This window comes from Nyctereutes procyonoides, unplaced genomic scaffold (genome assembly GCF_905146905.1).
Source record: "Nyctereutes procyonoides isolate TBG_1078 unplaced genomic scaffold, NYPRO_anot_genome, whole genome shotgun sequence".
Lineage (NCBI taxonomy): Eukaryota > Metazoa > Chordata > Mammalia > Carnivora > Canidae > Nyctereutes > Nyctereutes procyonoides.
The window spans coordinates 40883004-40906515 of record NW_026575140.1 but is presented as its reverse complement, the minus strand read 5'-3'; the positions used below and the strand labels follow the sequence as shown (position 1 = coordinate 40906515).

Here is a 23512-nt window from a genome sequence, read left to right as displayed (position 1 = left end):
TTTCTTAGAAAATAAAATAAATGGGTACAGATATTTGCTGGAAAATTACATGGAAAATAGGCATCATGCCTTTGGAACAAGCAAAGCAAAGAAGAACACAGGAGCAAAGAAGAACACAGGGGCAATAAGGATCAAAGTGCAGACACAGTCTCCCATGAAAGATGTCTGTGGCTTAAATTGTTCAAACTGGACCTCTGCCCTGACTGAACAAATCTATTAATTCAAAACTCCACTTTTTCCATTTAAAAAAAATTGTACTTACTTATATATTTATGTATTGAGAGAAAGAGCGTGAATGGAGGGAGGGGCAGAGAAAGAGGGAAAGAGAAGCTCAAGCAGACTCTATCTCACCACCTTGAGATGGGGGACCTGAGCCAAAATTAAGAGTCAGTCACCTTTCTCTCTGAGCCACCCAGGTGCCCCACACTTTTTCCATTTCTTACACGATTTTTTTTCAGTAGGCACAACTGTGGCTAACAGGATGATCTGTTGCAAACTCAAAAGATGTTCTGCCTAAGGAATGAGTGACAGACTATTGCAAATTCTAATTAACCCACGGGTATTGCACAAACAAGCCCACACTGCTATTCCCAACTGTATGGCCACAACACGTTGATAACTAGGACAATGCCCATCGGGTTTATTAACCCTCCGTTGCCATTAAAGTACATTAATTAAAACTGTAACACTTAACCCAAGGACTTCTATCAAATATCTGAAAAGATTTCAGATAATTTGCACAGTTCTGACTTTGCTTTTACCCTGTTTTCGCCAACACCCTATTTAGGCACAGAAAGTAACTACATTCTTTCCCGATCCCTGTTAGTCACATTTAGACAGCACAGATCCCTCTCCTGAATTTAGAAGGTAATTCAGTATAGAGGAGGCTGAAGACAGAATCCTCTCCCTTCCTCTTGGCAGAATTAATCACTCCCTTCCTCTGGTTCCCCACTGCCTGGTTACTAAGAACAAGGCTAGGCTCCTATTTCATTTCTTAATCCCCATCTGCCTTCCCAACAAGCTGTAAACCCTTGAGGGCACAAGGCTCCTACTTGCCTAAAGAAAGTTTGCACATAGTAAATGCTCAGTAAGTGACCTTGAACAGAGGCCTACAGGGGAGGGGCCAGGCTGGGTAGGACTTCTAAGCAGGGACTATGCCAGAGATGGCTTTTAGATTTTTCTATCTCCAGCAGAAACACACTCTATTTGGAAAACATGCTGAATTTTTTTCAATTAAGGCTACAATTCATGAAATGGTTACATATGAAAGAACTGCCTCATCCCTATCAGCAATGGCCAAATGTCTTTTCTCGTGCTCACAATCATCCTATCAATGCAATATTTGAAACATAAATCAACAAAAAAATATGACTCTAAGAGGGAAGTAGATTACTCAAATCATGAGACAATTCTGACAATTCTTTGCAAATATTCTGGGACTGATCTTTCAAAACATTTCCTGTTATCTGTAGTAGGAGGAATCAAGTTAAGCTTAAAATGTTATTTACCTTAAATCCTTTTAGGTCAATCTTATAGAAAATTTCTATAGTATGTGATGATGGGCTTCTACATCTCTAGTTTCATAATGACAGACAACTCCTTGATATATATCAGAAGGCAAAAACACTTTACTAAGTATGGGAAGGAGTGACATAGCTATGTTTGGACTAGTGTATTAGTAAAGTTGCTGTCAATGAGAATAGCAATAACGACATTGAAAGAATATCAGAGGTTATATTTAGATCATTAAAAATAAGATTGAAAAATTCCTTTTTTGGTTTTCATTGTAGCACGCATTTTAGGAGATAGCTACCAAAACTAGTTTAAAAAGTTGTGAGGTAAAAGACCAATTCCAATATGCAGCACATTTGCCACATCCTATTTCATTCAACAGAACAGCCTCTACCTTTGGCTTGATGTAAGCACAGTCTCAGATACTCTTACATTCTTTTTTCAAAAACCTAGCTTAAAGTTGAGCATGTTATTTCTAAAATTAGCCAAAAGTTCTGAAAACAGCCTATTTTTAAAATATACTTATATTCACCTTTTATTAGGTGCTCTATACTAACAAACTATATTTAGAATATCCATGAAGTGATGTGACTTTGTACAGATGATAAAATAACATACTGCACACTTGCAAGAGAGCTAAGGACATATAATAAAGGATGCTGAACTAAGAATAAAGATGAAGTATTTAAATAATACAATGAGAGGGAAGGAAAGTTTCACATAAGGAGCTAAGTAAAAAATGGAAAATTCATGACCTAGGACAATTTTCTACCTTTGCCTGCTTATACTGCTACAGAAATTGATGATTAGCTAGCTAACTGTAGGCAGCACAGACAGACAAATGTCTGTCGCATCCCTCTGACCTATTCTTCTCTTCTCTGTCTAGGTAATTGAAGTAAAATTCTGCTAAGTATATTAGGTTTTCCTCTAGCTGGATAAAGGAACAGACCTTGAAAGATATAAATAAACAGAAAATAATTATTTCCAAGTTTGCTAAAATTGGTGGACTAGAGACAACTGGTATTCCTTTAATAACAATACTTGAATGCAGCTCTAAAGTTGGACAGTTTTCATTTACTTACCAAATTTATAAGAATGGTGCATCTTGTTCTCTCAAGCCCTGCAATTCTCTTTCCACGCTAGCAAGAGCAAACACACACAGTCACAGACAAGCATACAAATGGTGACTGCTAACACTTTTCTTGACCAAAAAAATAAAGCACACAGGAAAACAGAATCCGTGTTCTGAGAATTATTTTCTGCCTTAAATTTAATAACACTTGGGGACTAAAAGGTATGGCAGGTATATGTGGGGTGAGAAATACTTCCTTCTGAGCTTAAATTTTGGTCTTCCTGAGGGCAGGCTAGCAGTAGTCGCCACAAGTTCACGTGGGAAGCTTGATTCTCAAATTCAAAATCAAAGGATCTGGATTACTGAAGCTAAGCAAGATAGTACTGTTGTTTCCATGTCTGTGATATGAAAACTCTATGATAGTAAGGAGCCTATGAACCGGGGACACCTGGGTGGCTCAGCCTGCCTTCGGCCCAGGGCATGATCCTGGATTCCTGGGATTGAGTCCCACATCAGGCTCCCTGCATGGAGCCTGTTTCTCCCTCTGCCTATGTCTCTGTCTCTCTCTCCCTGTGTCTCTCATGAGACACAGATAAATAAAATCTTAAAAAAAAAAAAAAAGCCTATGAACTCATGTCAGGTGCCAAGAAAAAGATTCACCTTTTCTCCTCACTCTGGCAACTGCCAGTCAGACTTCAAGGTGACTAAAGACCAAACTAAAGGGAGTGACTGTACTCACTGTGAAATACAACATAACACCAGTCTAGAAAGGTTCTGAACCTCCTACAGTAACATACCTTTAAGGTGACCACCCTCCACATGGTTTACCCATCACAGTTAAGAACTGAAATACATATAGCATGCCTCCTTGGTCTGTTTCCTTCCTTATTCGTGTGGTCTCCTCTTTCTAAGTTTGGACTTCTGTCCCATTCTAGAAGCTGAAGAGGATGGAATATGTAATGTGAAAGTATTTAAAGCAAATCATAGGATATCTGTACTTGATAATTTTCCATGGTTCAAAACCAAGAGAGTCACTGCCTGTGAAGATCAGACATTTCTTAAAGGCTGGAACACTGAGCCTTCTTTTCATACAATTCAAAGCGACGGGCATATTGCTGACGCAGCAATGCTGTGGTCTCAGAGAGACTGTGGGAAATGTCAAATTTATGGTTCTGGGGGTGATTGGTGGATGGTTTTGTGGTGTGTATGGTGTTTTGTTTTGTTTTGTGTGTGCTTTTTCTTTTCTCTTTTGAGCCTCTGACAGAAACAGAGCTCTCCAAACTTTCTGGCGACCTCCCAGGAAAGCAGAAGGAAGCTGTATCCTGAACTTCCCCTGGGATCTAATGAAATATACAGCCTCTGGGCTTCTTTCAATTTGGACTTTCAGATTGCTAAGCCAGTGAAAAGGGGATCCTAGCTGTCACAAACGTCACCTGCTCGGGGTCACCTGCTGCTCGGGAGTTCTCATGCCAGTTGTTGACATAATAAGCACCCCTTACACTTTAATTACAATTCACAGTGTGCAAACTATGCAATCTGCTTTAAGGCAGATTGTCTTTTAAATCAACACTAAAATTCTATTACTAATATGGCAATGAAATGTAGCAGGGGAAGGGTGTGTCCACATGACTAACTAGATGAGGATATTTGCCATTTGAAGATACGGGCAATATTTCCCAAAAGATAAAATGGTGGGACCGCTCTTAATCCTGGAAGATGGAACTTTACCCCTAACTCTTCGCTGAGACTTCCTAGGAGTGAACCACAAAAATGAAATACAGTACGCTTCTTTGTAGCATTCTAACATCGTATAACTAGCACATGGGGGTTTAAATAACTAAGATTTTATTTTAAGATTTATTTATATGAGAGAGAGGGGTGCGTTTGTGCATGCATAAGGAGAGAGGCAGAGGAAGAGGGAGAAGCAGACTCCTTGGTGAGCAAGGAGCCCAATATCTTGGGACTCCATCCCAGTACCCGGGATCATGACCTGAGCTGAAGTCAGAGCCTTAACTGACTGGGCCACCCAGGTGACCCTTTTCTCTGTAATATCTTGCCTACCCAATAAAACTGACAAACTTAAAAACAACAACAACAACAACAACAACAACAAGGAATTTCTATTTTCCCCTCTAAACCTAGGGCAGTGCTAGAGATGTTGAACAAATGCTTTCAGAGCTGTGTTGACGCTCTATCATTTACTAGATCCTTGTATTTTGTTAACTATAGACCCATGTAAGCTATATTCTTGCAATCAAAACATGAAAGGTTATTTTAAAACAGAGTCCGTTTAAAATAATATGACAATGCAGGGAGCTGTTTAAAAAGTGCTAACACATAATTACAGTCTACTGTTTTTTCCAAAAACAACAGTGGAAATTAGTTACAATTATATTACAGAGAACTACTATAAACATAGGTGGGCTGGCCTTTGAATGAACTGTCCCAGCCCTCTGGGAATTATGATCTCACTTGCAGTGCCACAAATGATATAAAATGAAGGACATGAAATAAATGCATGCAAAGTACTCTAATGTTTATGCAGTCTGATCCAAACACCTTAGTTAAGCTGCAGGTCAGACAAAACAGAAACCCACATTTACAAAAATAGTAAACAGATTTTAAAAATAATAATAATGAATACACTTAATTTAAATAACTATTTATATCTGAATTGCAAGTGTCATCAAGAAATGTCAAATTAGCCAATAATTATTCACTGCTTTTTTTTTGGTGCCAGGCAATAGTAGATACCAGGACAAAAATCAACAACAGCAACAATAAAAGACAAAGAGTTTATCCCATTTAGACATGGTTATTCTAACATAGGAAGCAGATGTATCTTCCACTGCCCTTTCAAAACTTGTGGTTTCTTTGGGAAAACTTTCAGTCCTGTGGCCATTCATTCGGGTTTTGTTGTCATGAAGACAGGCATGAAGCAGTTTTATTTTCTGGTCCACCTAACTGGACTCTCCCCAGTTAAACCATTTGATATCCAATTTCTTAAGAGTCCCAATCTGTAAGCACTTCCATTTTCTGCAGACAGGAGGGGCTGTGAGAAAATTTCACCACCATTAAGCAACCCATAGGCCTCTGGCCCTCAGGCTCCAATTTTGATTCCAGTAATTTGTGTCCTGTTCTCCAATCAGTAAGCTCCACCTTAAGTGCCATCTCCTTCCTGTACCTGTGTTTGGTCAAGTATGCTGCCTCATCTGGAACTGGAGACACCGATTTGGTTTTCCTTACCACCTTCCCAAGAACAAGATTCTGACACTGACGCCCAGGCTAGCATCTGGACCTCTAACTACCTACTGACAGATTTCTCTGATGCTATAACTTCCTGCCTGGACTAGCATCATCTGCCCACGTATTCTATTTCTTGAGTCTGCCTAACTTTTGGGACACTCTACTTTCTGCCTATTAGACCTCCATGTTGTCCATTGCTTCACTAAGCTAGCAATCAATTTCTATAATCAGACCATCTAGAATCTCTTTAGGATGGGCTGAATTTTTTTACAGAACCCCAAAACTAGATGAACTTCAGAATATCACCTCTCACATAATAATTTCAAGTTTTGGTCCTTTATGAGTCTAATATTCCAAGGTACAAACCCCCCTCTGTCAATCCCCTCTACGTTTCCTTGGTAGGAAAGAAACAGAACATCTCTAAAACTCTGAAAAGAATATACACAAAAAAGTAGAAGCATTCATATCTAATACCACCATCAGGACTGGTATTTGGTTAGTTTAAAAAACTAGATAAAGACAATTTTTTTTTGCGAGACATATACACCTTAGGCATTTTAACTTTGAATATACATATATACACATTCGTTGGCAGATCTTTTAATGCAGAGAAAACTTTAATGTCTATTAATTGCAGCACCTTTCTTAAACCACATTCATAATGCATCATATAAGATTTCTAGTTTTATTTTTTAATTACAAAGACAACCTAAAAATACTAAACCAATTTGAGTACAGAATCCTTTTATATTTTCATAATTTCTCTTTACAGTTGAGACATCACATCTACATATAATCTGACAGAAATTTTTTAACTCACCTTTACTGAGTCTTCCAAAGCCTTCAAAGACTAGGCACTGGCCTAGTCTCATAGAAATAAAACTCTTTTTTATTTTTGAAATTGCATGTCATCGGTTCATATAAACTTAATTGAATTATATAATAGCAATACCAATATAGTAGTATAAACAGGTCTGGTGACAACACACAACCAGAAGAAACAAAGTGCTAGGATATACTAGTAGGTAACTACTGACCATGAGCAATCACCATCCTACAGGCATCAGTTAGTACATTACAAAGGAAATAAGAAGATTTAGTTAATCTTGTAAGTTGATTAATACAAAGCTTCTACTGTGAGGGTCCACCCAAAGAAAATAAAATTCAAATAGTCTTTGAGTGTATGTTATGAGCAGGCACTGATGCTGCATGCATGCTGCCTGACGGTGGGACACATTTTTGGAAAAGACATCTTTCCCAGCATTCTCATATAGCCCTAATTTCTAATAGCGTAAGAAATAACTAGAAAGGCAGCCCTGGTGGCGCAGAGGTTTAGCGCCGCCTGCAGCCCAGGGTGTGATCCTGGAGACCCGGGATCGAGTCCCACATCAGGCTCCCTGAAGAGAACCTGCTTCTCCCTCTGCCTGTGTCTCTGCCTCTCTCTTTCTCTATGAATAAATAAATAAAATTTAAAAAAAGAAATAACTAGAAACATATATCAGAGTTACTGTATTTAAAATGGTAACTGAATTGGTATCTCTATTCACTTGTAACAAAAAACAGTATTTAAACTGACCTAAATTTATTTTTTAAAAAATAATGATGACAAACTTAACCGGACAACTTAGCTCCTAATATAGTATTTCAAGTTGTAAACTATATTTATATTTTTGTTACTTTATACAAGTACCAGAATATCATTACTTCTGTTTTTGATTTTAAACTGTGATAGGGAGACTCCTGGGTAGTGGTTAAACATCTGCCTTTGGCTCAGGTCATGATCTTGGGGTCCTGGGATTGAGCTCCACCTCGGGCTCCCTGCTCAGCAAGGAGCCTGCTTCTCTTCTCCTTCTCCCCACTGCTCATGCTCTCTCTCCTCGCTATCTCTTTCTCTCTCAAATAAATAAAATCTTAAAAAAAATAAAATCGTGATTGGTAAAACATTTTTTAAAATTATAGACACTGTAATTGTCTAAATTGGATAACTTTAATTTGCATTTTACCATCATTTGGTTTGACAATTGAAAACAATCACAAAGATAATATTGTCCTGCTTCTTAAACTATTGTATTATTTTTAGGTTATATAACTATCACTTTTCATGTAATTGTACCCAGACCAATTTTTTAGCAATGAAAAGCCTAATCTCAACTTTCTGCTTATTAGCAAACTTAATATTATCAGTTTATTATCAGCTTTAAATAAATGTGTTACTTAATTCAGTTCATATATGATGATGACAACTATGATAGCAAGTGTTTACTAACTGCTTAAAAATGGCCAGCACTGAGAGCTAAGTGACTTACATACATGTAACTTTCCCAGCAACTTTTGCAAAGTAAATATAGTTATTCTTATTTCAGGTTGAGGAAACTGAGACAACAGTAAGAGAAAAATCAGGATCTCAAAAGTAGATGGACTCCAAGCTTAGGCTTCTCACTTTTACAAGGTTTCTTTTGTGTGTGTGTATGCGTGCCTGCATGTGTGTGTGTGTGTTTAAAGTAAACCAGAGATCATAAACTTTCCTTTTCAGTGAAATTTTTATTTGCACAGATGTGTGTGTGCATGTTGGCCTGTACACGTACACACACACACACACACACTTTAGTAAATCAATTTCATATGCAAAAGAAAAGTGAGCCAGGGCTAAGTTATTAAAAGAAGCCTTTGAAGCAAGGAGCGATGATGTGTGAAAGACATACCACAAAAGTTTATTTAAACAAAGAACAAGCACAGAGGGATGGAACAAAAGTGAAAATAAGGGAAATGAAAGCTCTCCATCTTTTCCGTCTTTTTTCTGCTGTATATGGATTTCTCATACATGGGAAAGCCAGGAAAAGACATCTGGAATTTATGGAAGTAAAAGAAGTTCAACCAACTTACAGTTGAGAAGAACCAAATCAACACATTCTCAATGATTTTTTTTTCTATGTTAAACACAATTACATTACCCTCTAGTAAAATCCATAATTTCAAACATAATTCCTTACTTGCAAGAAAAAAAATTGCAAGGCCAGATTTTATAAAATATTTTTATAGTATCTCTTTCAATGGCATGTTATGAAAGCAAACTTTTTGACTTGGCTTAAGAAAAGAGATAGAGTGCCTTTTCACTAAACACACTCATAATGCTCTACATTTCAATATCCCAATGTACGTTTCAATAGCTCACTGAATTGTTTTCTTAAAATTTCAAATCTTGTCTGTTATGTATATATAACATCATAAAAGTTTAATTAAAATCTTGAAAAGAAACACATTATACGGTATAGCTCATTTAATTTCTAAACCTGTTTCATGTGTATAACTATATACAGATGATGGAACTTAATAATTGAACTATTAAACCTATATTATCAGAGGTACTTTTAAAAGTAAGGTAATAAATTCTAAGTTAGCCCCCAATGCAAACATTCCCAAGTATTAGGCTACGGCAGCAATCTTAACTTAAAGGTGAAAAATTCGGCTAATCATACAGAAATTATGTTTATGACACACGCTATCCAGATCATGTGAAGCTGACAAGATACTTGTAGAAATGAACATTCCCTTTTTGGTGAAATAAAAAGTGACTTTTAAGTTGCTCTTGGGAGCAGAAATAGAAAAAGTGGCTAAAAGGTTGCAAAGGAGAAAGATGAAGTTGGTCATCTAAAGTTAAAAATAATTTGTTTGCTTGCATTTAAGTAAACAATATAATAAAAGTCTTATAAGAGACTCTATGCTTACGGAAGACACTCTTGCCTTTACATATAAATGGAAGCACATCCCTAGCACTTATATTATTGCGAATATTGAAAATGGCCTCCAAAAGCTTTTAGCAATGTACTCTTTGTCTTGTTTCCAAAGAAGCAATCCAATTAAAATGCTCATTTTCAGCATAAAGGGCTAGGACAAGGACCCATACACCATACCCAACATCTTACAAACTCTATGGAAAATAGATTGAAAACTTCCATCTGCTTTCTGTGTGCTTGTACTAACCACACATAATTTACAAATATTTTCCTAGAAGAGGAATTACATGTTTTTTTTTTCTGTCTCTTCTAGTAAGTATCCATCCATGATGATTCTAACCTATCTTATGCTTACTTCCTTGAATTCACAGTTTCACAAGCATATGTCATGTACTCAAACATGTCCATAGGAACATGGGAATGAATATTTTTCATTTTCGATACATTTCCTCCACATCCTCCAGTCACATTTCCCATATTAGGCATACAGGAGGCACTTAATAAATGTGCTGACTGAATTCATTTCTTGCGGTGGGGTTATTTCATTGTTTGTCCTAACAACAGCATTTGGTTTCCTTCTGAAAAGTGTTTATTCATTAATTTATTGTTCTTATGTTCTTTTCTCCTCACTTAATTTTTTTAAAAGATTTTATTTATTTATTCATAGAGACACACAGAGAAAGAGAGAGAGAGAGGCAGAGACACAGGCAGAGGGAGAAGCAGGCTCCATGCAGGAAGCCTGACGTGGGACTCGATCCCAGGTCTCTGGGATCATGCCCTGGACTGAAGGTGGCACTAAACCGCTGAGCCATCTGGGCTGCCTACCTTACTTGATTTCATAAAGTTACTTTTTGTGGCCATTTTTTTCAGTCAAAAAATAGTTATTGAGCATTTCATATAAGTTGTATTTTTAAATGGGTGGCACTATAAACAATATTACTGAAATTATTAAATAAAAATGTATTTTATATCTTTCAGTATGTCTGTCATAAAAGACGGATGCCTTCCTTTCAAGGTATTTGAATGGATCACCGAATGATTGCCTACTTCTTTCTCATAGTTCAGATAAATAATTAAAAGGAGATATACACAGACTGGTTGCATACTTAAGAGTCAGAATCAATTAAAACAAAATCGTATGAATGCTTTTCCAATAATATATCACTTCAGAGACTATGAGATGCTACCTTTACATTTGTGAAATCACTACGGTGAGATGAGAGCCCTAATGTTATTTCTCCATGAGCACTGAGAGTAGGTATGCACACAGAGACATGACAATGGGGGGGGGTTAATTGGTAATTTTTTAGTTACTAATATCTTTATAATTAAGTGTTTTGAAAGTGCTTCATAATACCCCAGAAATGGTCATTGAATATTTATTGAGCACACCCAGAGCCAAGTGTCCTGTTTAAGTTGGTATTTAAGTTAGGATGGCACTGTGGGTATTTTCTGTAAAGAAGAACTTTGTGACTGGTTTAAAATAAACATTCAAATCTTCTTCATTAATTGTCTGAGTTTTCTGCTGCAATTGATTTATTTTTTTAAATGTTCTGTTTAAATTCAATTTGCCAACATAGAGTATAACACCCAGTGTTCATCCCATCACGTGCCCTCCTTAGTGCCCATCACCCAGTTACCCCCATCCCCCCACCCACCTCCCCTTCTGCAACTCTTTGTTTGTTTCCTAGAGTTAAGAGTCATGGTTTGTCTTCCTCTCTGATTTTTCCCCACTCAGTTTTCTGATGCAATTTAACAAGAGGTGACAGCTCTGCTTGAACCAAAAGTACACAGAGCATGAGTATGACGGTACTTTTATAGAGAAACAAAAAGATCACAAGGAAGAGGTACTCATTTTCAACTTAGTTCTGTGGGTAAACTCCAGTCTGGAGATTCCAGGTAACCTGAAAATCTCCCTCTCAAGACTGTTTTAATATCAGGGAGCTGTCTTGTGTGGCATCAAAAAGTCTGCATGAAGTTTCCTAAAATCTGTCTCACCCAAGCTTTCACAGTCAAAAGCACTATCTCGCACTGCAGCGCACACAGATCCTAATTGTACCCACACGGTTACACATTTTATTTAATTTGTAATTCAACCACAGCCTGGCTAACATTATGGTTCATCATGCATTGGTCTGTCTCTCCAGAAGGAGTGAGAGAGTTGGCTGAGGTCAGGCCTTCACTTTTCCAGTACCTGGTTCAGTGGCTGATACAAAAGAGTTCAGTAAATGCTGGCTGAAAAAGATTTCTCAGAACTTCCTCCAATCGAGGTTTGCTTATCACCCTACATACATATAAGAAATATCTGGAATGCCTAAGAGGAAATCTAGTCATTTATGGGTTCAGATATCATGACGAAAGATCACATTCTCACCACCAACCCAAAAGTTCATCAAAACCAGAAAACACTTAATAAAGGAGATCCCAAGGATACTAATCTCTCATTTAATAAACGTAGGAAATTTCTCAGGGTCATGTTGGCAGTAGATTGTTTCTGGCCCTATGATAAATACCCCTTTCCCAACCTAAACTCATTGCCCAGCTGTGAAATAATGATGGCTGCCAGGAATCCAGTGGTGGCAGCAAACTCAATCGAAAGGTCCAATATTTGTAGGCACAGAACAGACACTGCAGTGAGACAGCAGTGGTGACCAGATGTCAGTCATGGCCTGGGGGCATCCTTCCACCTCCCCTCACCCATGTTGCTGCCTTCTTCCCCCACCCATTAAGGGTGGCATCAAGAGCAATTATAGCATACCCTCAATGGACTGTGCCAGGCTGGCAGCTGTAACACCTGTCACAAGGTCTGCATGACATTAACAAAGACCCAGAAAGTAGCTTTAATGAGCTGACCTGACACCAGACAGAGCCTCACGTGGTACAGTGTATGCAGTGACTGCTTCAAAGATATTGTTCACTGTGGGACAGAGGACAATTTCAGCAGCCATTTACTTTCTTTAGCACCTAGTACGGAGTTAAATACACGCATTTGAGAAGCCCAGTTCTTGACAGTGCCACCTCTTCTCTGGAAATGGAACATGAAAATCTGTGAAGCACACGTTTCACTGTGTGCCAGCTGCATATTCTGCCCATCTGAAACTATTTTTCAGTGCCATTTAGGTGATGGTTTTTCGCAGTTAGGTGATGAACTCAACATGTGACACAATACTCTTTTTGTGGGTGAATCCTTTGGGAATTGTAAGCTCTTAAAGATAGACCGCACTTCTCTCTCATCTAGCTTTCTCCAGTGAGCAAAGGGCTGCAAGTAATCAAGTGGATGGATGAGCAAATGAATATATGAAAATTACTGAATCCTTATACAATTTATCGGGAGACAAACAGTCAAAAAAGCAAAATGGTTGTTGGATAGAAAGAGAGTCCTCAGGGGCACCTGGTTGGCTCAGCCAGTTGAGGGTACAATTCTTGATTTTGGCTCAGGTTATGATCTCAGAGTTGTGGGATCAACCCTGCATTAGGCTCCTTGCTCACTGGGGAGTCTGTTTTAGATTCTCTCTCTCCCTCTGCCTCTCACCCAGCTTGCGCTCACACTCTCTCTCAAAATAAATAAAATCTTAGATAGATAGATAGATAGATAGATAGATAGATAGATAGATAGATAGAAAGATAGAAAGAGAGAGAGAGAGAGTTATCATTTTGGTTAACTATTAACATTTAAAGGCAAATGGAATGGTTTTAGGATTCTTGAACACTCAAGGACACATCGGACTACAAAAACAGTCATGTGAGGGGTTCCTGGATAGCTCAGCTGGTTGAGCATTTGACTTTTGATCTCAGCTCAGGTCAGGATCTCAGGGTAGTGAGACTGAGCCCCACATCCAGCTGCATACTCAGCAAGGAGTCTGCTTGAGATTCTCTCTCTCTCCCTCTCCCTCTGTCCTTCCCCTCCACCTCACAAAATGGTCATATGAAATGCTTAGTCAAGCCAGTAAAATCATTGATATACCCAGGTTCTAAGGTTACTAATGAAGAACTGCAGAAGGACCAGTGAGCTAATTCATGGAATGAGTCCAGCACACAATGTCTAAGACAAAGTAAGCTTGGCATGTGATAACTATGATTATATTTCTGATTATGATGATTAATAAGTGAAGGCTAGTGATTTATAATGTGTCCTCCATGGAAAAGTCACCTCATCTTCAAAAGGGATATAATGAACCATGACACAAAGATAGCTAGCTTTCATAAACAACAGCAACAGTAGTTCCAGATCTTTTTTAAGAGTTGAAAGCAATCTAAGAAGTCATTTTAGTCCAATCTCCTCATTTTTCATAAGAGGAAACCACTGTATTATCCCCCCCCCCGTATTATCCTGGTGGATAATACAGACTCCCCAGTGAGCAAGGAGCCTAATGCAGGGTTGATCCCACAACTCTGAGATCATAACCTGATAATACAGATGTATCTGTATCTGAAGTCATGCAACTAGGTGGAAGCCAAATGACTTAACTGATCAGTGATTCTGTTTCTCTTTCTGTATAAAGGGACAAATAATACCTAGAGCCTATCAACTCATACTATCATAACAAATGATGTATTGAGTCATATTTTAAGCATTCGGCACAAAGGTTCAGTATGAATTCAAAATAACATTACTCTTTCAAAATAATATTGATGAAGATCTCTACAATTAATACTATTGCTAACACAACCATTATTACTACTGTATTTATGTCTTGCTGATTTTATAAGAGATCCTGGGAATATTAATACTCATAAGGAGGTTCCAGTTCCTTTTCTGAAACTGCATTATTATCAGAGCTTCACAATATAGCTACATCTAAATACTTAGTGGCTTATGATTCATACCTTCCAAAATAAAATAGCTTACTTCCAAATTTAAATTTTGTCTCCAAATATCAGACACATAAAGCAGTCACTAGAAAATAGTGGGTTTTAATTAGAGGCATCAGGTTTAGTGATTCTCATTCTTTGGGGTTCACACAGGGTTTACAGGACTTCATTTTGTTTATGGGGTTCAGACAAGGCTCAAAGTGAACTTCACCTGGAACTTCTCACATGGTTTGAGCATTAACCAGGGATTGAGTGGTTTATAGATCATCCAAAAGAATTTCTATCTTGCAGTGAACTCCAAGTATTAAAATTCCAAATGAGTTTACATCACAAAGTGACTGCACATTTTTAGTATCTGTTGCTGTTTTCTTATTTTTGCTCTTTTATTTTTATTTACTTATCCATGACAGACACAGAGAGAAAGGCAGAGGGAGAAGCAGGCTCCCTGTGGGGAGCCCGATGCAGGACTCAATCCCAGGACCTCAGGGTCATCCCCTGAACCACAGGCAGATGCTCAACCACTGAGCCACCCAGGCATCCCTATTTTTGCTCTTTTAAGATGAAAACTGTAAGGTAGATACATGGAGAGAAGCATCTGATAATTTGAAATTTAAGGAAAAAAATAAAAATGTAATATCTTAAAATTTATACAATATTTTACAGTTTACAAAGGACTTCTACATATATTAATTTGCCTGAATGCTAACCATTGAGCTTTGTATGATGTGATTAGATCAATTTTATCCAGTCTTATTTCAGACTCTTCACCTATGTAATTATACATTCTCTAACTCAAATATTTATAAGGAATAATAATCAATTATTAATAGCATTTATTTTGTAAACAAAGTATTAAATTAAGTCAGTTTATAGCATTTTTTCCCTTGAGAAACAAAAGCTTGGACCATAATACATGGAAAAAAATTTGGTACCCCACAGTTAGGACTTTGAACTTTGAAAAATACACTTTACATTTATGGAAATGTTTTCAGGGGATGTTATAATGAAGTTGTACTGTGTACACCATGGTTAAAGATCTAACACAATGAATGGGTACTTAAGAAAACAAAAGCTACACCCCTCAATTTAATTCTACACACACAGTTTACAAGATTTTTAGGATGGTGTCATAACTTTAGTCAAGAAAAAGCCATCTGAATTTATGGAGCAAAAATCATCAAAGGACTAAGTCCTCCTCACAGGAATGTAGGAGATTCCATTTTTGCTTACATTTTGAAGATTCCAATTTATCACAGGCATATATATATATATATATATATATATATATATATATATATAGTATATTTAAGTTGGAAGAACGTAGCCAGAGGACTTTTCATCCAACTTAGTTTCATCTATTGAAAGTATTTAATGATAAAAATATGTTTGAATTTCTACTTGATCTTAAATAAAAGACTAGCAATGCATATCTGAGTCCATTTACCAGTGACAATGTACATGGAGATAGGTAGAAATAACATCTTTTGAGACTATTTCCTGAAAACCATTAGGTGTATCCAGGAAACAGTTTATGTGAGGCACGTACTAGGGAATTTAAAAAGAGGGGACTGGTACTCTTTTGTTTGAGGAAAAATTCAAGATTTGGGCCTAGAGCCAGAATTCATGAGTTATCTAAGGTTTTTAAACAATCAATTATGAAAAGCACTACAACACTGTCACATTATCTGAATGCTACTTAAAAGTAAGTAATAACTACTCTTCTGAGAATTTCTGATCCAAACCCAGGTGACTACAGTATATACTAGATTATCCAAGTCCATCATTTTATCTATAATTCATAACGGTATAATTAAACTCACATTGACTCAAGGTGCACCACAGCTAACCCCCTAGCCCTTCAGCCTGACTGCACGCTGGCGTGTGGTGAAGGGTAGCCAGCTTCTCTCACCTATCCTGGCAGACCCAGGCCTCTGGCTGTGAAGAAAACCACAATGTGGGGAGGAAAGCCTACAAAAGAATGAAAACAGAAAGTGTCTAAGGCCTTGGCAGAAGGACACTAAATAAAATAGAGAGTGGTGACTCATTCTGGCAGCGAATCCACCTCAACCCCTTCAAAGCCTTTGGCAAGAGTCCTCAGAGGAGACCCCAGCCTTTTGCCAAGCCACAAAACACCACAATTATTATCACAGCAGCCATCAACAAAACAGATTTTGTAAACTGACTTGTTGGCACATAGATTAAAGAAGCTATAAAAAGGAATAACAGCTGTTTGGGTTGCCCTATGCAGAAAGCTACTATATAGAAAGTAAAATTTATATCTCTATACATACTCAGGGAGACACGAGCACACACATACACCCCATGTACTAATTATACACGTATCCTACGTACAAAAGGGTACAGTGCCAAACACACTGCCACATAAATTTGAAACACAAACAGCTCTTTTGAATTAAAAACACTCCCTTTGGAAGGACGAATAGATAAATTTCCTAAAGAAAAGATTTTATAATTCACCAATTTAAAATACGGGCTATATCTAACAATGGCAAGATAAGTAAAAGTTTTCTTAAAATACTGAAAACATACTCTGCCTTTCATGTAACCAAGGATGCTGATGAATTCTTTGAGAATTTGCAAAAATATTCCTCACTCTATCTCCCTAGACATTGCCTGACTGGCATTTCATACTATAAAGTTTAGAATTACCTCATGTTTCAGGCAATTTGAAACAATTCCACTTATTTACACATTCATAGATATAATCCATTATGAACAAGGTAAAAGATTTTTAAATGATTTAATTTTTACCTTTGCTACAATAATAGTAATTCATCTAAATAAACTGCCAGTGAATAACATGTAATAGAATAGGAAAAAATGACAGGTAATAATCAGTATGTTCCTAACTTGAAGATTAAAAAGATGCTTTGATTTACTATAAAGCAGCACGGTCTCTTGATTTTTACTTTAAAAGAAATGTTCAAGGGGCACCTGGGCGGCTCAGTGGTTGAGTGTCTGCCTTTGGCTCAGGTCATGATCCCAGGGTCCTGGGACTGAGTCCCACAACAGGCTTCCCAACGGAAGCCTGTTTCTCCCTCTGCCTGTGTCTCTGCCTATCTATGTGTCTCATGAATAAATAAATAAAATCTTTTAAAAAATTAAAAATAAATAAATATTCAGGTTCCTTGTCACCAATTCATAGTAAGATATATAAGAATTAGCAAGAAAGACTCTTAAACTACCTTACATTTATAATCTCATACATTACGAATGTACTCTATAAATATGTACTGAAGGATCTGCCATGCAACTTTCATATCACTCATTTGCCCAGCTAACCTCTAAATGCCTATGTAGCTCTATGTTGAAGTTTCCAGAGCTAAAGCATCTTAATGGCATTGATCTTTTACATTGAAGGATGCAGAGTTCAGATTTCATCACTGTCAATAACATTTGTTTTCATCTATTGAATGATCACGTCTTGGTTGATAATTGTCCTCCATGAGGGAAAGGACTAGAAATGAACTTACAAGAGTCTTAACTACAAACATTGTTGACTAAACATCCAGGGAAAATTGGTAAAAAAAAAAAAAGGGGGGGGGGCGGGGATTGAAAAGTGATTATTTCTTAGCTACCTCTTACAACAGAGTATACGCCAAGTATACATCTCATCGCCTGAGGGCTCCATGACTGAAAACAACCTAGAACTGTAGATTTCTAAAAGCTCAAACTATATATGCCATTGACTGTAATAGTATCACTAGCTGATTCCAATTATTAAATGACATAAAACCACCACCTTTCCCGACAACCAGCTTTTTAAAATGGCTACTTAAGAATTAAATACATTCCCCATTAAAAAAATATCTTTAGGAATTCAGGTTTCGATCAGATTGGAAAACCTAGTCCCCAGCTGATATGAAACAGAAGACCTATTCCGGGCATTCACTGAGTCAACCGCCTGCCTGGAGAAGTTAACTCACCAGTATATTTTTTAGAGTGTCACACGGAGAGAAATTTTAACAAGTTGCAGAAATATATTCACTTTTAGATCGTTCTTCAAATTACCACAAACTCTACAGTTCTTCAACTGAGGTTGGTATTAGTTATTTATATCTAATCATCAAAATACACAGTAAAAACTGCATGGGGTTTCATTAACATCCCTTTCTCCAGGCTTTGTTTTTTATGTGCAAACCATTTTCCTTTATTATCATTTCCCCAGCTTCTCTATCTACCTTGGAACCCAAGCACATTATGCAGCCAGCACAATGAACTAACATGCCAGCAGAAGTAGTATGCTCCACCTATCCAAGAATTTTAAAAGCATCCAAGTACACAACACACTGTCTCCTGTGTAGCCTGGAGATCCCTATTGAGCTCATGCCAAGTGTCTGAAAAATTGGACCCTGCATCCGGTATTTACACTAAGCTAAAATTCTAATCAGCACTAACAGCAGTATGTTTTAATTCACCCTTATGATTTTATTTCAATCTGCTAAGTAGCACAACTGCCAGAAAGCAATTGCTATAAACTTAAGTAAACAAATGCAAAACTAAAATAAATCTTAAACCTGTTGTATATAAAGTTTGTGCCACTTTAGGCAAGCAGTACAAAAAGGCACAGCCTGAAGTCTTGGTGAACGCTCTTCGATCTCATTTAGAAAGCTCTTTGAAAGTACTGCCTTGTCTAGTCTTCCCCCAGACCTCTTTCTAAATAAGTATTTGGTGCATATTAGATCAGGTGGAGAAAATGGCCATGCTATTTGACAGTGGTGTTTTCACCTCACGTATTCCCCTGAATAGTCCTCTGCCAAGCATGTGAAACAAGTAGTACACGGTGACTACTTGAATCTCTGGATGACACTATAACCACTCGTGCCAAGGAGTTGGTGCCAAGTCTTGCATCTTCGGGATTTTCTCCCCTTCCTTTTTGGGTGGTATCTGGGGAGGGGGGGAGAGGGTGGCAGTAGGGAAATGTGACCAACAAACCCTAAAAAGTTGGTCACCATTTTGAACCTGTTCAGTGTGTTCAGACCTTGGCAGCCATCTTACAGCTTGGCAACCATTTTGAGAATTTGCTTGGCAAGCTCTCAGAATTCGCTGACACTGTTTAAATAGAATGCTAGTTAAAAATAGTCCACGTTAAACAATACAATGTGATATCAGGTAGAATAACCCTCAATAAACCTCGCCAACAAAACAATTTATAACATCTTCACTGAGGTGAATGACAGTCACATTTTCTTAAATACCTCGCGCTAAAGCAGTTTAAAAGCTGACTCTTTAACCCTTTAGCAGACAAGTTCTTAAAAATCAATACTGGAGGGGCACCAGCCAGTAGGGAAGTGGAAAGTATAACAGATGAAAGAAGTGGCCGAAAACATAGTCACAATCTATATCAAAACATTCACAAGTCCATTCAAATCCAAGATATAAAATAGAAGGGAGAAGGATGTCATTCCGCTCCATGGAGTATAATTCCAGAAAATGATCCCACAACTTCAGACTATGTCCCCTTTCCTTTAATGTTTTATGAGTTCATGGAAACTATCCTGAGTTGTGTAGTACAAAACTCTTCCTTTGGTAAGGGAATTACCTTAAAAAATAAGTAACCCTAAGAACTTGTGTAAAAGAAAACAAAGAGAAAAATCTTGTACATAATGTCAGTTTTCCAAAGTTAGAAGTTATAAATGTTTTTGGATAATGCTATTATATTCAACGTCGCCTCAGTTTCAATGGTTGTAACTTGGTGAAAAATAAGCTCTGTTCCTGAAAACATTTTTTGATGGTAACAAGTCTGAAATACAAATAATAATTTTGTGTTGGTATACTTTGGCATCACCAGATTTATATAGTTTTATAGAAGGTTGAATTGATGATACTATGATAATAAAATGATACTAGATGATAATTTTACCACCATATGGAAAAGAAAAATGATGATCTAATAATCTGAAATATCTTTTCCATACTGAAATAAACAGCATTTTAATATACAACTTAGTATCTTCCCTTTAGTGTCATGAATTTTTAATCATATTAATATGAAGGGTGGTTTATGGTAAAAAAAAAGTCATATTCTTTGTGGCTTTCTGAAAAAAATCTAAGTGAACTCATCTTTCTCTGAATCCATAATTATAGTTAAATCATAAATATGAAGATAAAGCCTAAATTATTTTGAATATTGTGATAATAAAATGACAAAAATTGGAAGTCATTAAATGATATGCCTCGCCAAATATTTGTCATTTAAATTTTAATGCCTCTTGGGGCAAAAGGGACACCCAGCTTGTATTCTAATTCCAACTATGATATGATTCATAATAGCACCTAAAAAAGGCTAAATCCGTGAACTATTTCCAATGTTTATAATGTTGCAGTGCTTTTTGAACTTGAAGACTGAAATTCTAAATTTCTACTGAAATTTAATTCAGGAAATATTTTACTTCACATTATATCACACAACTGAAACAATTCATTAATCTATTATCAAAACTAGAACATTACATGTGAAAATATTATGCTGAAAAGGATCAGTCTTTAGTCCTGATACTATTAGATGTCTCTTTATTGAATGACAGTATCTGCAGTAGATGACGTAAATGGTGCTAGCATACTTTAGAATGCATTGATAAATTGCTCTATTGATTCCGTTCTGCTTCACTTACCATAATTATAGCACAGTAATGGAAGACATGAATGATATATTTTTACTAGAGAGGAAAGCCCAGCGTTTGCCTGTTTCTTTACGAGATTATACCAAATCCTTTCAATTAATACAGCATGATGGATTTCTAACACTGTCTGAGAATAAGCGGCCTTATTCTAGAGTTCTTGCTTAAATATTATTGTTCAAATATTTGACAGCATTTCAAATAAATGAATTTAGTACTTTAAAGACCATTTGCATTTCTGTAGTGCTGTTTCAACACAGTCTTGCACGAACATTTTCATTCCATTTAGAAATTGATCTTTCAAAACTCGAAGACATTTTACAAACGCGACTTTATTATCTTGTACTTACTCACTGAATAGACTAGAGGTTACCTACCTTTAAGCTTTTCAAGAACAATTTTGTTAAGTTACTGTGGTAAAGAAGAAACAGTTGAGAGAGAAAATAGGTAAGCAATTTAAAATATTATTTTTAGAAGAGAAAACTTAATGATTTGCTAATACAGAGAGCAAGACGTTTAACAGAAAGGACTCCAATGAAAATGGAAACTCTGTAGTAGACATCACTTATAATGATTATTCATCATCCAGAATTATTCTATATCCATAAAGGCTACCATATTGTTTCAAAGAAACCAAAATCTGCATTAAAACCACACAAGCATTATAGTTGACACTGTGCCATTTTCTTCCTTATATCACCATTCCAGAACATTGCTAAGAAAAGACACCAGGTTTTCCCAAACGGATACATTTAAATTTAAAAGTGTCATCCCAAGTCATGCAAAGAGAATCTGAGAAACTCTGAACAGGACACAACAGGGCCTTAACAATTTCAAGAAAGGTTTGAATTACTTTGTATTTTAAAATATTCTTTAATGAAAAGGCCTCATTTTATTAGCTTCTGCTGTTAAGAAAAAAATACATAAATATGGTAAATTTGTAAAGGAATAATCAATTCATGAAAAAAAAATTTCCCCCAACAACTAAATGGTGTAAAAATTGATCTGTACTTCCCCTTTCACATTACAAAAGCTGTCACAGGGAATAAAATGTAACCCAGGAGGGCTGTGGCAGCTATCAAACCTTCCCTGATACATTATAATGTCTGAAGCCTAGACACCAAAGGTTTACATCAGAAAAACTCCATCATGTAGTGAACAACTCAAAACCAACTATCGACCACATTATTGATTGTGAGTGGGGAAACCAGGAGGAGAAGAGCACCAGAAAAGATAGAATTTCCCTTTTCTTTTCTCCTCTCCAACTTACGGGGCTGCCGACTGTAGGTCTTCCCAGGCATGAGCCCTCTGAGTTTTGCACTACAGCTAGCCAGGATGTCTGCCTGCGATAATTCAAGCTAAAGGTATACAATCTACAGTAGAAGCCGATTCTTCATTGACGTGCAACATAACCTAACTCAGACCCAAGAGCATTTCTTGACAAAAGGGTACAGGGGAAGAAAGGGAACTACCAGAAAAAAAAGACATATGGTTATCTTTTCAGGTGGTATTTGAAGGTCTCTGACTTCAAGAGTTCACAAATTACCTCGACCCGCCAACTGATAGGAAGCTAAGGGTTCACAAATTACCTCGACCCGACAACTGATAGGAAGCTAAGCCAATCATATTTGAAACAACTTGCCTGTATATGACAGACAGGTGTGACAGATCAACTTATTTGACACACCCACTCCCAAATTCCCAACCAATTACACAGAAAAGTCCAAGTTAATAATTTAAAATAGCTAATCTTTCCCTTTCACATAAATTAACAAATGGGTTATTCGAGAAGCTGAAAGGTAACAAAGAAAAATGCTTGCTTTAGCTCCTTGGGGTCTTAATCACATAATTTTGAATTGGTTGAGGACCATTTACTTGGATCATTATAATCATATCCTACAAGTATTCTGCCATTTAATTTGTGAAATGCATGACCACAGATCATGTACATGAGAAGAATTATTAGATGCATTCATTTTACTATTAAATTTAGAGATGGCTTTGAGCCATTTGCAAATAATAACAATAATAATAATGATTAATCACAATACACTTCCCTTCTGACTCACAGAACTGTCTCAAGGGATTTTCCAGCTGTTTGCTAATTAAGTCTCATAACCCCCACCACCCTCACCCCCCTCCCCTGTGCTAGTAGATGAGCATTGAGCATTGTCAGGCCAGTTTTACACCTGGGAAAGCTGAGGCAAAGCAAAGTGATGATGGTAAACCAAGATCATACGGCATACACAAGAATGAAAATAAGAATGTGGGAGATTTACAGAATACTCTACCTTTGAATTTACATTTAAAAATAGTGGTAGGAAAGAAAAAAAAACTTGTATGACTAACAAAAAAGTGATCTGGCTCATCTCCTGTTGATTTTGTTACTTAAAAAAAGAAAAATCAAACAATGAGCTTTATTTGTTTGCTTTTACCTATTCTGCCAGTAAGAAGTTTATGTATTTTCTGAATTCCATTTCTAATAAATTTAAGCA

General features: G+C 36.8%; 1 protein-coding gene across 8 annotated transcripts in view; it reads right to left on the bottom strand.

Annotated features, from left to right (window-relative positions):
- NFIA (nuclear factor I A) overlaps nt 1-23512 on the bottom strand; it is a 368402-nt gene that overhangs the window by 197444 nt on the left and 147446 nt on the right. The window lies entirely within an intron of this gene.